We start from the raw sequence: 14119 nt of genomic DNA, 5'->3' as shown, positions 1-14119 counted from the left end.
AAACTTTCTTTTCTCTACTGTATATTTCTCATCCTTTGTTGTAGACTAATTGACTATAGCTGGTGCATGCATTTATTTCTGAGCTTTCTATCTTGTTTCACTGATATATGTTTCTGTTTTTGTACCAGTATTATACTCTTTTGCTTACTGTAACTATGTAGTATAGTCTGAAGTCAGGGAGCATGATTTTTACATTACCACGTTTCTTTCTCAGGATTGCTTTAGCCATTTGGGGTCTTTTGTGTTTCCATACAAATGTTAAGATTTTTTTCTTTTAGTTTTGTGAAAAATATATTCAATATATTGATAGGGATTGCACTCAATCTCTATATTTTCTTGAATAGTATAGTCATTTTGACACCATTGATTCTTCCAATCCAAAAGCATGGTGTATCTTTCTGTTTGTGTCATCTTTGATTTCTTTCATCAGTGTCTCATTGTTTTCAGAGTATAGGTCTTTTGCCTCCTGAGGTACTTTTATTCTTAGGTATTTTATTCTTTTTCATACAATGGTAAATTGAATTGTTTTCTTAATTTTTCTTTTTAATTATTCATTTCTTAATTTATATGAATAAAAGAGATTTGTGTACATTAATTTAGCATCCTGTAAGTTTACCAAAGTAATTGATGAGCTCTAATAGTTTTCTGGTAGCATCTTTAGGATTTTCTCTGTGTAGCATTGATAGCTTATGGTGAATGGTGTCAGATTTGTGATCTCCAAAGGAGAAAAATTTGCTTCAGGGCCAAAGAAGGATTTTCAGTCACTCACAACTTCATGCAGCCTAAGATTTATTAAAGTGAAAAGAGATAGAGAAAGCTTCTGACATAGACATCAGAAGGGGGCAGAGAGAGTATCCCCTCATTAGCTTTAGCAAGGCATTTTATAATTTTTTCAATTGGTTCCTAATAATTGATCAAAAGAATATCTTAGGATTGTAAAGTTGTTAACAGACCCACTCCTACACATACATCTTAAAATAAATCCAGTACAAGATTGGCCAGAAAGAATAGGTTCCTGTTAAGAAGAAGAAACATGTCCTCAAGCAAGATATATTATTGTTACATAATCATTACCACAGAAATTAAGGAAAAATATATCCTTGAGCAACATGTACTGCTTTGTTTTGTAATCATTAGCTCTGGGCTTAAAGAACGTTTAGTTCAGTTCAATTCAGTCACTCAGTTGTGTTCGAACCTTGGTGACCCCATAAATCGCAGCACACCAGTCCTCCCTGTTTATCACCAACTCCCAGAGTTCACTCAAACAAACATGTATATCGAGCTGGTGATGCCATCCAGCCATCTCATCCTCTGTTGTCCCCTTTTCCTCCTGTCCCCAATCCCTTCCAGCATCAGAGTATTTTCCAAAGAGTCAACTCTTCACATAAGTGGGCAAAGAACTGGAGTTTCAGCTTTAGCATCATTCCTTCCAAAGAAATCCCAGAGTTGATCTCCTTGAGAATGGATTAGTTGGATCTCCTTGTAGTCCAAGGGACTCGCAAGAGTCTTCTTCAACACCACAATTCAAAAGCATCAATACTTTGGTGCTCAGCGTTCTTCACAGTCCAACTCTCACATCCATACATGACCACAGGAAAAACCAGAGCCTTGACTAGATGGACCTTAGTCAGTAAAGTAATATCTCTGCTTTTCAATATGCTACCTAGTTTGGTTATAACTTTCCTTCCAAGGAGTAAGTGTCGTTTAATTTCATGGCTGCAGTTACCATCTGCAGTGATTTTGCACCCCCAAAAAATAAAGTCTGACACTGTTTCCACTGTTTCCCCATCTATTTCCCATGAAGTGATGGGACCAGACGCCATGATCTTCGTTTTCTGAATGTTGAGCTTTAAGCCAACTTTTTCACTCTCCGCTTTCACATTCATCAAGAGATTTGAGTTCCTCTTCACTTTCTGCCATAAGGATGGTGTCATCTGCATATCTGAGGTTATTGATATTTCTTCTGGCAGTCTTAATTCCAGCTTGTGATTCTTCCAGCCCAGAGTTTCCCATGATGCACTCTGCATAGAAGTTAAATAAGCAGGGTGACAATATACAGCCTTGACGTACTCTGTTTCCTATTTGGAACCAGTCTGTTGTTCCATGTCCAGTTCTAACTGTTGCTTCCTGACCTGCATATAGGTTTCTCAAGAGGCAGGTCGGGTGGTCTGGTATTCCCATTTCTTTCAGAATTTTCCACAGTTTATTTTGATCCACACAGTCAAAGGCTTTGACATAGTCAATAAAGCAGAAATAGATGTTTTTCTGGAACTCCTTTGGTTTTTTGATGATCCTGGGGTTCTTGGCAATTTGATCTCTTGTTTCCCTGCCCTTTCTAAAACCAGCTTGAGCATCTGGAAGTTCACGGTTCAATATTGCGGAAGCCTGGCTTGGAGAATTTTGAGCATTACTTTACTAGTGTGTCAGATGAGTGCAACTGTGTGGTAATTTGCACATTCTTTGGCATTGCCTTTCTTTGGGATTGGAATGAAACTGACCTTTCCCAGGCCAATTGCCACTGCTGAGTTTTCCAAATTTGCTGACATATTGAGAGCAGCACTTTCACAGCAACATCTTTCAGGATTTGAAATAGCTCAACTGGAATTCCATCACCTCCACTAGCTTTGTTCGTAGTGATGCCTTCTAAGGCCCAATTGACATCACATTCCAGGATGTCTGTCTCTAGGTGAGTGATCATACCGTTGTGATTATCTTGGTCATGAAAATATATATATATATTTTTTTACATTTCTTCTGTATATTCTTGCCACCTCTTCTTAATATCTTCTGCTTCTGTTAGGTCCTTAAATTTCTGTCCTTTATTGAGCCCATCTTTGCATGAAATATTATCTTGGTATCTCTAATTTTCTTGAAGAGATCTCTAGTCTTTCCCATTCTGTTATTTTCCTCTATTTCTTTACATTGATCACTGAGGAATGCTTTCTTATCTCTCCTTGCTATTTTTTGGAACTCTGCATTCAGAGGCTTATATCTTTCCTTTTCTCCTTTGCTTTTTGCTTCTCTTTTCTCCTTTGCTTTTTGCTTCTCTTTTCTCCTTTGCTTTTTGCTTCTCTTTTTTTCACAGCTATTTGTAAGGCCTCACCTGACAGCCATTTTGCTTTTTTTTTTTTCTTTTCTTTTCCATGAGGATGGTCTTGATCCTTGTCTCCTGTACATTGTCACGAACCTTCATCTGTAGTTCCTCAGGCAGTCTATCAATCAGATCTAGACCCTTAAGTCTATTTCTCACTTCCACTGTATAATCACAAGGGATTTGATTTAAGTCATACCTAAATGGTCTAGCGGTTTTCCCTACTTTCTTCAATTTAAGTCTGAATTTGGCAATATGGAGTTCATGATCTGAGCCACAGTCAGCTCCTGGTCTTGCTTTGTTGACTGTATAGAGCTTCTCCATCTTTGGCTGCAAGAATATAATCAATCTGATTTCAGTGTTGACCATCTGGTGATGTCCATGTGTAGAGTCTTTTCTTATGTTGTTGGAAGAAGGTGTTTGCTATGACCAGTGCGTTCTCTTGGCAAAACTCTATTAGCTTTTGCCCTGCTTCTTTATGTTTTCAAAGGCCAAATTTGCCTGTTACTCCATGTGTTTCTTGACTTCCTACTTTTGCACTCCAGGCACCTGTAATGAAAAGGACATCTTTTTAGGTTGCTAGTTCTAAAAGGTCTTGGAGGTCTTCATAGAACCAATCAACGTCAGCTCCTTTAGTGTTACTGGTTGAGGCATTGACTTGGATTACAGTGATATTGAATGGTTTGCCTTGGAAACGAATGGAGATCATTCTGTCGTTTTTGAGATTGCATCCAAGTACTGCATTTCGGACTCTTTTGTTGACCATGATGGCTACTCCATTTCTTCTAAGGGATTCCTGCCCACAGTAGTAGATATAATGGTCATCTGAGTTAAATTCACCCATTCCAGTCCATTTTAGTTCACTGATTCCTAGAATGTCGACGTTCACTCTTGCCATCTCCTGTTTGACCACTTCCAATTTGCCTTGATTCATGAACCTGACATTCCAGGTTCCTATGCAATATTGCTCTTTACATCATCAGATATTGCTTCTATCACTAGTCACATCCACAGCTGGTTATTGTTTTTGCTTTGGCTCCATCCCTTCATTCTTTTTGGAGTTATTTCTCCACTGATCTCCAGTAGCATATCCAAGCCAGGCTTCAGCAATACGTGAACCATGAACTCCCTGATGTCCAAGCTGGTTTTAGAAAAGGCAGAGAAACCAGAGATCAAATTGCCAACATCTGCTGGATCATGGAAAAAGCAAGAGAGTTCCAGAAAAAACATCTATTTCTGCTTTATTGACTATAACAAAGCCTTTGACTGTGTGGATCACAATAAACTGTGGAAAATTCTGAAAGAGATGAGAATACCAGACCACCTAACCTGCCTCTTCCCTTCGGAGAAGGCAATGGCACCCCACTCCAGGACTCTTGCCTGGAATATCCCATGGACGGAGGAGCCTGGTAGGCTGCAGTCCATGGGGTCGCTGAGAGTTGGACGTGACTCAGTGACTTCACTTTCACTTTTCACTTGCATGTATTGGAGAAGGAAATGGCAAGCCACTCCAGTGTTCTTGCTTGGAGAGCCCCAGGGATGGCGGAGCCTGGTGGGCTGCCATCTATGGGGTTGCACAGAGTCGGACATGACCAAACCAACTTAGCAACCTGCCTCTTAAGAAATCTGTATGCAGGTCAGGAAGCAACAGTTAGAACTGGACATGGAACAACAGACTGGTTCCAAATAGGAAAAGGAGTATGTCAAGGATGTATATTGTCACCCTGCTTATTTAACTTCTATGCAGAGTACATCATGAGAAACACTGGACTGGAAGAAACACAAGCTGGAATCAAGATTGCCGGGAGAAATATCATTTCCTCAGATATGCAGATGACACCACCCTTATGGCAGTAAGTGAAGAGGAACTCAAAAGCCTCTTGATAAAAGTGAAAGAGGAGAGTAAAAAATTGGCTTAAAGCTCAACATTCAGAAAACGAAGATCATGGCATCTGGTCCCATCACTCCATGGGAAATAGATGGGGAAACAGTGGAAACAGTGTCAGACTTTATTTTGGGTTGGCTCTAAAATCACTGCAGATGATGATTGCAGCCATGAAATTAAAAGACACTTACTCCTTGGAAGAAAAGTTATGATCAACCTAGATAGCATATTCGAAAGCAGAGACATTACTTTTCCGACTAAGGTCCGTCTAGTCAAGGCTATGGTTTTTCCAGTGGTCATGTATGGATGTGACAGTTGGACTGTGAAGAAGGCTGAATGCCAAAGAATTGATGCTTTTGAACTGTGGTGTTGGAGAAGACTCTTGAGAGTCCCTTGGACTGCAAGGAGATCCAACCAGTCCATTCTGAAGGAGATCAGTCCTGGGATTTCTTTGGAAGGAATGATGCTAAAGCTGAAACTCCAGTCCTTTGGTCACCTCATGCGAAGAGTTGACTCATTGGAAATGACTCTGATGCTGGGAGGGATTGGGGACAGGAGGAGAAGGGGACGACAGAGGATGAAATGGCTGGATGGCATCACTGACTCGATGTATGTGAGTCTGAGTGAACTCCAGGTGATGGTGATGGACAGGAAGGCCTGGCATGCTGCAATTCATGGGGTCGCAAAGAGTCGGACACGACTGAGCGACCTAACTGAACTGAACTGACCTGGGGAGTTCCTCTTTCAGTATCCTATCATTTTACCTTTGCGTACTATTCATGGGTTTCTCAAGGCCAGAATACTGAAGTGGTTTGCCATTCCCTTCTCCAGTGGACCAAATTCTTTCAGACCTCTCCACCATGGCCCACCCAACTTGGGTGGCCCCCACAGGGCATGGCTTGGTTTCATTGAGTTAAACAATGCTGTGGAACTAGTGTGATTAGATTGACTAGTTTCCTGTGATTATGGTTTCAGTGTGTCTACCTTCTAATGCTCTCTTGCAACACCTACCATCTTACTTGGGTTTCTCTTGCCTTGGATGTGGGGTATCTCTTCACAGCTGCTCCATCAAAGCACAGCTGCTGCTTTCTACCTTGGATGAGGGGTATCTCCTCCCTGCTGCCCCTCCTGACCTTCAACATGAAATAACCCTCTAGGCCCTACTGGATTCACACAGCCACCGCTCCTTGGACGTGGGGTAGCTCCTCCTGGCTGCCACCCCTGACCTTTGGTGGCAGGTAGCTCCTCACAGCTGCTCCTGCACTGTCGCAGCTTGGCACTCTTGAAAACTGCCCCAACCTCTGATGTGTAAGTCTTAGGCAAAATAGATTGTTGCCATAGAAACTCAGGGCTTAAGAAAAAAATGACTTATGTGACTAAGAGGATGAAATGTAGAAAAACAAAAAAGTTTGTCCCTCCTCCTCAAGGGCCCTGCACTCCTTATCAATCTATCTAAGCATTAACTCTCCCATTATCATGTCATAGACAACAACCGTTTTGCTTATTTTTCCAGTTTGAATTTCTTTTATTTCTTTTCTTTTCTGATTGCCAAGGCTAGGACTTAACAAAACTATGTTGAATAATAGTGGCTAGAGTGAACATCCTTGTCTTGTTACTGATATTAAAGGAAATGCTTTCACCTTTTCATTGAGTATATTAGTTGTAGGTTTGCCATATATGGTTTTTATTATGCTGAGGTAGAGTCCATCTATGCCCACTTTCTGGAGAGTTTTTAACCATAATTTGGTGTTGAGTTTTGCCAAAAGCATTTTCTTCATATTTTGAGATGATCATATTGCTTTTATTCTATAATTTGTTAATTTAATGTATTATATAAATGTATACCTTTGAAATATCACATAATAATATCTTATACTCATTATCTCCAAACTGAAGTTTATGTATCATATCCAGAAATGCAACACCTCCAGAAGTCTTTACAATGATTTATGACAGATATTTCATTCTGGTCTCATACCTTCAACATACTATGAAAAATTACAATTTTAATTTTTAAAACTCTTGCTGTGCAAATTAAATCTGATTTTGCATGGATCTCTATATCATATCAAGTATTATTTATCTGCAGTGTAGTAACGGCATTATGGGAAGTGCTGTATGGCATTTGCCTTATATCAACGCCCCTCAAATTTTACAGTGCACACAAATTAACTACAGATCTTCTGAAGATGTATATTCTTACTTATTACATATAGATGGAGCCTAAAATTCTGCACTTTCATACTGCTTCTGGCATGTAAACTTTATTTTGTGTAGGATGAATTTATATTGCTAAAGAAATCTAAAGAATGGGAAAGTGTTAATATTTTCATGTCTGATTGTATGTAAATAAATGATCATTAAACTATTCCATCTATTGTTTATATGTTGAAGATTTTTCATAATAAAAAGTTTTAAATAAAAAGTTTAAATAATGATTTAAAAATATATGCAAATATTAGGCCTAGCATAGGCTCAATACATATCTTTACTTGACTGACCACCTAATCAATAGCAATTTAAATGGAAAACATACATTTTATGTATTCCTGAAATGTAGAAGGACCTTAGAGAGAGTGTTATTTTATACAGTGTGATTGGGGATTAGTGTTCTGAAAAAGATAGTTAAGCAAGTGCCCCACTAAAACATAAATATTATGGCCTAAATTATTTTTTTACCCTTAGAGGTTATCTATTTATTTTATATATCTCCCTAGATAATAAAGTGTAAAATATAACTGTACTGTAACTTTTGATTAACAATTATAGCATGGTCACAGTCAATGAGTTGAGATACAGAATAATATCATGAAACCTGGAAACTAAAGTACAGCTTCAGATAATCTGAATTAATGGAAACCAAAAAAGTGACTATTGTATATGATTAATGTATTTGGGCAATGTAAATATAGCTTTCAATACTTCTGTCAATCTCTAAACTAGATACTGGGTATTTTCTCCAAACTTCAGTTTTCATGTATAGATTTTTTCCATAGTAAAGAAAAGCATGCTTATGATTCAAGTGTTAAAAATACAAACTAATATTGACTCATACTCTCAAACTATTCTCTGAGTAGCGAAGGCAAGGGAGCAATTTTTTTTTTTTTAATCTCCCCTGGTAATTTTATAGCACACAATATTCTGATAAACCTTTGGTTCAATACTGGCCAACCAAGAAAGGATCTACTGATGATATTTTTTAGTTTGTTAAGAGCTATGGTTAGCTGTGTATTATGAGAAAACATGGCTGGGAATTACAAACCAACCTAAGATAAGAGATTCGCTATGGATGAACATTTTTCTTTCCTCTCTCTGTGCTTCCATTATTACTGTTCAACAATACTATGTTGGTGACAAGCAAGCATATATCCAACATAGTGTCCTCATGTTTTTCTCTGCTTTCTCCATTATAAATATTAAACATGTCATAATATTTTCTCATTTGATGTAACTCCTCACTAGTGAAAGGTTGTTGCTGAACCACACAAAGACACCGGGATCCTTGGCATCCAGATAAGAATTCAATCCAGGGCCAGAGACGAGGCTTGATCACTCAGAGCTTTTGTGTAATAAATATTTATTAAAATATAAAGAAGATAGAGAAAGCTTCTGATATAGACATCAAAAGAGGGTAGAAAGAGTACCCCCTTGCTAGTGTTAGCAATGTAGTTATATACTCTCTAATTAGTTATTATAGTGAATCCAAAGAATGTCTGGAGGTTGTAAAGATCTCACCAGACATACTCCCATAATTTACATTTTAAGATAACAGGATTAGCTAGAGGGTTTAGTCCAGAGACCACCTTCAGGCAGGATATATTATTGTTATATAATCCTTGTAAAGACCAGACCTACTCCCATAATTTACATTTTAAGACAACATGATTAGCTAGAAGATTTTAGTCAAGAGACTGCCTTCAGGCAGGATACATAATCCTAAGGAATGTAGAGGGAAAAACAAAAACAAAAACCTTTGTCCTTTCTTCCTCCATGAGAATTCCAGACCCTTCTCTCCTTGGGGACCCCTAGACTTCTTATCAACCTACTTAGGAAATGACTCTTTCATTAGAAAACATAAATAAATACATTAAATAAAGACTGAGTATTTCAGATCTTCTGATTAATTATTTCATTAATTTCTTATTTCCAGCTAGTACATTATTAACAGTATTCTTAATGTGGGAATAGTAGACAGTACAAAATCATAATTACTGCTATCAACAATATGGTTTCCTTTTACACTTTCATAATTAAAACATTTGAAATACCTTAAATAATATTTTTCTGGCTTGCTGACAACTGTGATTTTGGAAAATGTATCTATAAATATGTGATTTGTATGAAATACTAATATATGAAATCTGCATATACAAACTCATTTTCCTCCTAACTCATTAGCATTTGTATTTTTGAAGAACTGGAGATAGTTTCAACAAATTATTATTGGAATAACAGAAGTGTTAAGTTATTGATTTGCTAATTATCATTTCCTATTTATGAGACATTAGCTCCAGACCTGATCTTTGTTTCTTGCACACGTGAAGAAAATACAAAATATATCCTGAAGTAATAAAATTATCAGAAGGCATTGGAAAGAACAATGGACTGAGAGACAAGAAAACCTAGATTTTAGTTGCTGCTCAGTCACTAGTTCTTTGGCTGCCCTGATGGCTCAGTAAAGAATCCGTTTGCCAATGCAAGAGACACAGATGTGATCCCTTGGTCAGGAAGATCCCTTTGAGAAAGAAATGACAACACATTCCAGTATACTTACCTTGGAAATTCCATGGACAGAAGAATCCTTACATGCCTGACAGTCTATGTGGTCACAGAGTCAGACACAACTTACTAACTAAAAACAACAACATTGCTTTGGGGCTCGCTTCTCTAACAACAACTTCTTCATCTGGATAATTCATTCAGTAGATGTTTACTAAGAGCCAAATATCTATTTATCAATGCACTTATTAATTTAGCTACAAAAATAGATTTTATAAGAAATATCATCAAATTTGTCATTGTTGTTCAGTCACTCGCTGTCCAATCCTTTGCAATCCCATGGACTGAAGCATGCAAGGCTTCCCTATCCTTCACTACCTCCAAGAGATGTTCAAACTCATGTCCATTGAGTCGATGATGCCATCCAACCGTCACGTGGGTGTATGTTCCTTGGTTCTTTGTCTCGTCACAACAAAGATTTGGAGTGATGGACATTAAAGGCCTCTGTGTGTCACAGCTCTTGGGTCTTGGACAAACCGTGTTATAGCTCTTAGGCAAATCAGTGTTACAACTCTATTTTATTCAGAAGATAGTAGGAGAATCCATCCTCAAAGCGTGAGGGCATGCCAACCCAAAGACTTGAAGAGAAGAGAGTGGAGGAGTGTATGGGAGAGAGAGGGAGAGAGCACACGCACGCTGGAGAGAAAGAGAGAGAAAGCACTTTGGCTCCTCCTTTTATATGTTTTTTCCTCCACCTGGGCCTGCCCTATGCAAATTGGGCTTAGCTAGTAGTGCTGTTTGTTCTACCTGAAGTCTTCACTCTGGTCCTCGGACCTTCTTTTGTTTCATTTTCTCGGGCTTTCCCTTCCTTGTCTTGTAGCCACCGCCATTTTGGACTCCTTTTCCTTATTCTACCTACCTAACACAACCACCTCATCCTCTGTCACTCCCTTCTTCTCCTGCCCTCAATCTTTCAAAGCATTAGGGTCTTTTCAACAAGATCATTCTTCATCTATCAGGTGGCCAAAATATTGGAGCTTCAGCTTCAGTGCCAGTCCTTCCAATGAATATTCAATGCTGATTTCATTTAGGATTGACTGGTTTGATCTCCTTGCTGTCCCAGGGACTCTCAAGAGTTTTCTCCAACTCCAGTTCTAAAGCATCAATTCTTTGGTACTCAGACACCTTTATGGTCCAACTTTCACATCCATATATGACAACTGGAAAATGTATAGCTTTGACTATACAGACCTTTATGGGAAAGTGACGGCTCTGCTTTCTAATACATTGTCTAGATTTGTTATAGATTTTCTTCCAAAGAGAAAGTGTCTTTTAATTTCATGGCTGCAGTCACCACCATCTGCAGTAATCTTAGAGCCCAATAAAATAAGGTCTGCCACTGTTTCTATTGTTTCCTCATATACTGCCATGAAGACTGGATGCCATGATCTTCATTTTCTGAATGCTGAGATTTAAGACAACTTCTTCTGTCTCTTCTTTCACCTTCGTTGAAAGGTTCTTTAGTTTCCCTTTGCTTTCTGCCATAAGGGTGGTGTCATCTGCATATCTGAGGCTATTAATATTTCTCACAGCAATCTTGATTTCAGCTTGTGCTTCACCCAGCTTGGCATTTCACATGATGTACCCTGCACATGAGTTAAGTAAGCAGGGTAACAATATGCAGCCTTGATGTACTCCTTTTCCAATTTTGAACCAGTCCATTGTTCCATGTCTGGTTCTAACGGTTGCTTCTTGACCTGCATACAGGTTTCTCAAGAGGCAGGTAAGGGTGGTCTAGTATTTCAATCTCTTTAAGAATGTCCCCCAGTTTGTTATGACCCACACAATCACAGGTTTTAACACAGTCAATGAAGCAGTAGACATTTTTCTGGAATTCAATTGTGTTTTTTTTTTTTTTTCTATAATGCAACAGATGTTGGCAGTTTGATCTCTGGATCTTCTGCCTTTTCTAAATCCAGCTTGTTCAAACGAAGTTCTCAGTTCATGTACTGTCAAAGCCTAACTTGAAGGAATTCAAGCATTATCTTGCTAGAAAGAGAAATTAGTACAACTATGTGGTAGTTTGAATAATATTTGGCCATGCCCTTCTTTGTCACTGGAATGAAAATTGACCTTTTCTAGTCCTTTTGCCACTGTTGAGTTTTCCAGATTTGTTGGCATATTGGGTGCAGCACTTTAACAACATCATGTTTTAGGATTTGAAATAGCTCACTTGGAATTCCATTACCTCCACTAGCTTTCTTCTTAGTGATGCTTCCTAAGGCCCACTAGTGTTCACATTCCATAGTGTCTGGCTCTGTTTGACTAAACAATTGTGGCTGTCCAGGTCATTAAATCTTTTTTGTACAGTTCTTCTGTATATTCTTGCCACTTCTTCTTAATCTCTTCTGCTCCTCTTAAATCCATACCATTTCTGTCCTTTACTGAGCCATCTTTGTGTGAATTGTTCCCTTGATATCTCTAATTTTCTTTAAGAAATCTCTAGTCTTTCCCATTCTATTGTTTTCCTCTATTTCTTTGCATATTTCATTTACAGAGATTTTCTTATCTCACCTTGCTATGATTTGGAACTCTGCATTCAATTGTGTATATCTTTCTTTCTCTCCTTTGCCTTTGACTTCTCTTCTCAGGTATCTGTAAGACTTTCCCAGATAATCATTTTGCCTTTTCACATTTCTTTTGCTTCGGAATAGTTCTGGCCACTTCATCCTATACAATCTTATGAACCTCCATCCATAGTTCTTCAGGCACTCTGTCTATCAGATCTAATCCCTTGTATCTATTTGCCACTTCCATTGTGTAAATATAAGGGATTTGATATAGGTCATACTTGAATGGCCTAGTAGTTTATCCTACTTCAATTTAAGTCTGAATTTTGGAATGAGTTCATGATCTGAGCCACACTCAGCTCCTGGTCTTGTTTTCGCTGATTGTATAGAGCCTCTCAATCTTCAGCTGCAAAGAATATAATCAATCTGATTTTGACATTCATCATCTGGCAATGTCCATGTGAAGGGTCATCTTTTGTGTTGTTGAAAGAAGGTGTTTGCTATGACCAGAGTGTTATCGTGGCAAAACTGTTAGCCTTTACCCAGCTTTGCTATAAAATTAGTGTAATAAAAAAAGCACTTTTTTGGGAGTGAGGTGTTGGTCCTTATTGCAACTTATACTAGATAATTTCTAAGATCACTTCCAGTTCTAACAGTCTAGTTTTTAGTCTGAAAGTTCTGAAAAGTTTGTATACATCTAGTACTATTCCCTGGTGTGGAGTGACAGTTCCTAAGACTTCTAACTGACCATATATGTAAATGGAGTTTGTAGCATCCTAAGTAGTATAATACCACAGATTCAAAGAAGGCAACCTCTTAGAAAACAGCCTTAGAGCCAAAAACTAATATAGCCTGAATCTACAATAGAAATGTATTCATTTGGTCTCTTTATAGTACAAATACTAATGGAAGCGGTAGTACTTAAACATTCACCCATAATCCATGGATGGATAAGTATATCAGAGATTTAGCAAGCAGCAGGTTTTCAATAATGCTGCATGAATAACATTGACTAGTCAAGAGCTGAAGAAATGGAGGCTTCTCTGAAAAGGAAAAATGAAATAGAAAACAAATGATGTTATGAGAGAAAACTTCTGCCAATCTCCAAATTTCCTGAAAACCAAGACTTTAGCATTTCAATAATTTTCACATAGAACAATCAAGTGATATTTGGTATGGGCTGCAAACTATTTATGTGATACTGCATCTTTAAGAGGAGCAATAACTTTTCTTCTTTGCTGAAGAGTCACTTCAGATGCCAAATATATATATATATATATATATTTTTTTTTTCTCATAAGAAGATGTTGCAGGAACTTCCCTGCAAGTTCAATGGTTAATATTTTAATGCTTCCAACACAGAGGGTGTAGGTTCAACCCCTGGTCAGGGAGCTAAGATTCCACATGCTGCACAGCATGGTAAAAAGAAAAAATATATTTAAAAATAACATTGCAAGAACATTATATTATTTTGCTATGCAACAACTTTTAAGTTTCATTAGGTCCCATTTGTTTATTTTTGTTTATATTTTCATTACCCTAGGAAATGGGCCAAAGAATATCCTGCTGTGATTTATATCAGAGTGTACTGCCTATGTTTTCTTCTAAAAGCCTTATAAATATAGATCTTTGAATATACTATTTGCCAAGCCCTCTGTGATATTTTATGGAGAATAGAATGTTACATTAAGATCTAGTCTTTCTTAATTTTAGGGAAATTAATCTCAGCTAGGATTATTTCTCTAACACACAAGTAAAATGTGATATATGGTTCAAATAATGTTATAAGAGCTCAGAGAACCTAGAAATGTGTGGGATATGAACAAGTGGCAAGGATAGAAATAGCAGGAGAAG

This window comes from Ovis aries, chromosome X (assembly GCF_016772045.2).
Source record: "Ovis aries strain OAR_USU_Benz2616 breed Rambouillet chromosome X, ARS-UI_Ramb_v3.0, whole genome shotgun sequence".
Taxonomy (NCBI): Eukaryota; Metazoa; Chordata; class Mammalia; order Artiodactyla; family Bovidae; genus Ovis; species Ovis aries.
This window is presented reverse-complemented; position numbering follows the sequence as displayed.